The sequence below is a fragment of the Rutidosis leptorrhynchoides genome, chromosome 3 (genome assembly GCF_046630445.1).
Source record: "Rutidosis leptorrhynchoides isolate AG116_Rl617_1_P2 chromosome 3, CSIRO_AGI_Rlap_v1, whole genome shotgun sequence".
Lineage (NCBI taxonomy): Eukaryota > Viridiplantae > Streptophyta > Magnoliopsida > Asterales > Asteraceae > Rutidosis > Rutidosis leptorrhynchoides.
In genome coordinates, this window is record NC_092335.1 from 687,046,304 (window position 1) to 687,051,353 (window position 5,050).

Genomic DNA, 5,050 nt, shown 5'->3' on the forward strand with positions numbered 1-5,050 from the left:
GTTGATTCCAAAATATATATAGTTTGAGTTGTGATCAATACTGAGATACGTATACACTGGGTCGTGGATTGATTCAAGATAATATTTATCGATTTATTTCTGTACATCTAACTGTGGACAACTAGTTGTAGGTTATTAACGAGGACAGCTGACTTAATAAACTTAAAACATCAAAATATATTAAAAGTGTTGTAAATATATTTTGAACATACTTTGATATACATGTATATATTGTTATAGGTTCGTGAATCAACCAGTGGCCAAGTCTTACTTCCCGACGAAGTAAAAATCTGTGAAAGTGAGTTATAGTCCCACTTTTAAAATCTAATATTTTTGGGATGAGAATACATGTAGGTTTTATAAATATTTACAAAATAGACACAAGTACGTGAAACTACATTCTATGGTTGAATTATCAAAATCGAATATGCTCCTTTTTATTAAGTCTGGTAATCTAAGAATTAGGGAACAGACACCCTAATTGACGCGAATCCTAAAGATAGATCTATTGGGCCTAACAAACCCCATCCAAAGTACCAGATGCTTTAATACTTCGAAATTTATATCATATCCGAAGGATGTCCCGGAATGATGGGGATATTCTTATATATGCATCTTGTTAATGTCGGTTACCAGGTGTTCACCATATGAATGATTTTTATCTCTATGTATGGGATGTGTATTGAAATATAAAATCTTGTGGTCTATTATTATGATTTGATATATATAGGTTAAACCTATAACTCACCAACATTTTTGTTGACGTTTTAAGCATGTTTATTCTCAGGTGATTATTAAGAGCTTCCGCTGTCGCATACTTAAATAAGGACGAGATTTGGAGTCCATGCTTGTATGATATTGTGTAAAAACTGCATTCAAGAAACTTATTTTGTTGTAACATATTTGTATTGTAAACCATTATGTAATGGTCGTGTGTAAACAGGATATTTTAGATTATCATTATTTGATAATCTACGTAAAGCTTTTTAAAACCTTTATCTATGAAATAAAGGTTATGGTTTGTTTTAAAAATGAATGCAGTCTTTGAAAAATGTCTCATATAGATATCAAAACCTCGCAACGAAATCAATTAATATGGAACGTTTTTAATCAATAAGAACGGGACATTTCAGTTGGTATCCGAGCGTTGGCCTTAAAGAACTAGAATTTTGCATTAGTGTGTCTTATCGAGTTTGTTAGGATGCATTAGTGAGTCTGGACTTTGACCGTGTTTACTTGAAAAATGATTGCTTAACAAATTTTGTTGGAAACTATATATTTTTAACATGTGAATATTATGTGATATATTAATCTCTTAACGCATTTGATATTATGTGATAGATGTCTACCTCTAGAACAAGTCCCATTGGCTCACCTAATAATAATGAAGAGTCAAATGTAAATTGGAATGATTCGTGGACTGATTCACAAGTTCCCGAAGAGGAACCGGAAGAAGAGTCGGAACCGGAAGAAGAATCGGAACTGAAAGAAGAATCGGAACCGGATGAAGAAATAGAACCGGTGGGGGAAATAATAAAACGGTTAAGTAAAAGAAAATCCTCAACCAACCGACTAAGGTTAATTATGGTCAATGGTGTTTCCGCCAAGGAAGCAAAATATTGGGAGGATTACCAATTCTCCGATGAATCGGATTCCGACGAGAATTCCGATGATGTTATAGAAATTACCCCAACTGAATTTAAAATGGCAAAAGAAAATAATAAGGGAAAGGGCATAAAAATAAAGAAATCTAATTCCAACCCCGATGAACTTTATATGTATCGTCAACCCCCGAAGTCCTTAAGTTGTAACAATGACCCGGGAACCTCTAAACCACCAGGTTTTTCTAAACCAATGTGGAAAACGACGGCTCGTATTAGGGGAACATGATATATCCCTAGAAACTTGGCAAAACGAACCAAAACCGAAGAAGAAGAAACAAGCGAGTCGGAATAAGATAGTTGTATTCGTGTGGTGTAATATATGTAATATAGTGTGCTTATGCTTTATGATATATGTAAAAATTGTTTGTATTAATAAGTATTTTTTTTTATGAATCTAACTCTTGTCTATTTTACAGTATAAAAACACAAAATGGATAGACAACCCAATATTTTAAGAGACCTACCCGGAGACATGATTGATGAAATCTTGTCTAGAGTCGGTCAGAATTCTTCGACACAACTATTTAAGGCGAGATCAGTTTGTAAGACATTCGAAGAACGTTCCAAGAATGCCTTGGTTTATAAAAGGCTTTCGTTCGAAAGATGGGGGATATCGCATTGGGAAATCCATAAGTTACGATGTGTTTACTTTGACGCATATATTGCGGGGAACCCAAATGCTATTTTACGCAATGGGTTAAGAAATTATTTTGACTCAATATATCCGAATATTGGACTTCGTGATTTAGAAAAAGCGGCTAAAATGCAACATAAAGAAGCATGTTATGCTTACGGATTAGTAATGTTCGCTTCTCACCAAAGTGAGAACAAGAACATCGGGCTACAACTATTAAACAAAACGTTCCCACAAGTGACGGAGTCGGTAATTGGGGTAAGAAATGAGGTTTTTAGATTGTTACGGGACTGTTGGTGAAATGTCCCGTTCTTATTGATTAAAAACGTTCCATATTAATTGATTTCGTTGCGAGGTTTTGACCTCTATATGAGACGTTTTTCAAAGACTGCATTCATTTTTAAACAAACCATAACCTTTATTTCATCAATAAAGGTTTAAAAAGCTTTACGTAGATTATCAAATAATGATAATCTAAAATATCCTGTTTACACACGACCATTACATAATGGTTTACAATACAAATATGTTACAACAAAATAAGTTTCTTGAATGCAGTTTTTACACAATATCATACAAGCATGGACTCCAAATCTTGTCCTTATTTAAGTATGCGACAGCGGAAGCTCTTAATAATCACCTGAGAATAAACATGCTTAAAACGTCAACAAAAATGTTGGTGAGTTATAGGTTTAACCTATATATATCAAATCGTAACAATAGACCACAAGATTTCATATTTCAATACACATCCCATACATAGAGATAAAAATCATTCATATGGTGAACACCTGGTAACCGACAATAACAAGATGCATATATAAGAATATCCCCATCATTCCGGGACACCCTTCGGATATGATATAAATTTCGAAGTACTAAAGCATCCGGTACTTTGGATGGGGTTTGTTAGGCCCAATAGATCTATCTTTAGGATTCGCGTCAATTAGGGTGTCTGTTCCCTAATTCTTAGATTACCAGACTTAATAAAAAGGGGCATATTCGATTTCGATAATTCAACCATAGAATGTAGTTTCACGTACTTGTGTCTATTTTGTAAATCATTTATAAAACCTGCATGTATTCTCATCCCAAAAATATTAGATTTTAAAAGTGGGACTATAACTCACCTTCACAGATTTTTACTTCGTCGGGAAGTAAGACTTGGCCACTGGTTGATTCACGAACCTATAACAATATATACATATATATCAAAGTATGTTCAAAAATATATTTACAACACTTTTAATATATTTTGATGTTTTAAGTTTATTAAGTCAGCTGTCCTCGTTAGTAACCTACAACTAGTTGTCCACAGTTAGATGTACAGAAATAAATCGATAAATATTATCTTGAATCAATCCACGACCCAGTGTATACATATCTCAGTATTGATCACAACTCAAACTATATATATTTTGGAATCAACCTCAACCCTGTATAGCTAACTCCAACATTCACATATAGAGTGTCTATGGTTGTTCCGAAATATATATAGATGTGTCGACATGATAGGTCGAAACATTGTATACGTGTCTATGGTATCTCAAGATTACATAATATATAATACAAGTTGATTAAGTTATGGTTGGAATAGATTTGTTACCAATTTTCACGTAGCTAAAATGAGAAAAATTATCCAATCTTGTTTTACCCATAACTTCTTCATTTTAAATCCGTTTTGAGTGAATAAAATTGCTATGGTTTCATATTGAACTCTATTTTATGAATCTAAACAAAAAAAGTATAGGTTTCTAGTCGGAAAAATAAGTTACAAGTCGTTTTTGTAAAGGTAGTCATTTCAGTCGAAGGAACGACGTCTAGATGACCATTTTAGAAAACATACTTCCACTTTGAGTTTAACCATAATTTTTGGATATAGTTTCATGTTCATAATAAAAATCATTTTCTCAGAATAACAACTTTTAAATTAAAGTTTATCATAGTTTTTAATTAACTAACCCAAAACAGCCCGCGGTGTTACTACGACGGCGTAAATCCGGTTTTACGGTGTTTTTCGTGTTTCCAGGTTTTAAATCATTAAGTTAGCATATCATATAGATATAGAACATGTGTTTAGTTGATTTTAAAAGTCAAGTTAGAAGGATTAACTTTTGTTTGCGAACAAGTTTAGAATTAACTAAACTATGTTCTAGTGATTACAAGTTTAAACCTTCGAATAAGATAGCTTTATATGTATGAATCGAATGATGTTATGAACATCATTACTACCTTAAGTTCCTTGGATGAACCTACTGGAAAAGAGAAAAATGGATCTAGCTTCAATGGATCCTTGGATGGCTCAAAGTTCTTGAAGCAAAATCATGACACGAAAACAAGTTCAAGTAAGATCATCACTTGAAATAAGATTGTTATAGTTATAGAAATTGAACCAAAGTTTGAATATGATTATTACCTTGTATTAGAATGATAACCTACTGTAAGAAACAAAGATTTCTTGAGGTTGGATGATCACCTTACAAGATTGGAAGTGAGCTAGCAAACTTGAAAGTATTCTTGATTTTATGAAACTAGAACTTTTGGAATTTATGAAGAACACTTAGAACTTGAAGATAGAACTTGAGAGAGTTCAATTAGATGAATAAAATTGAAGAATAAAAGTGTTTGTAGGTGTTTTTGGTCGTTGGTGTATGGATTAGATATAAAGGATATGTAATTTTGTTTTCATGTAAATAAGTCATGAATGATTACTCATATTTTTGTAATCTTATGAGATATTTCATGCTAGTTG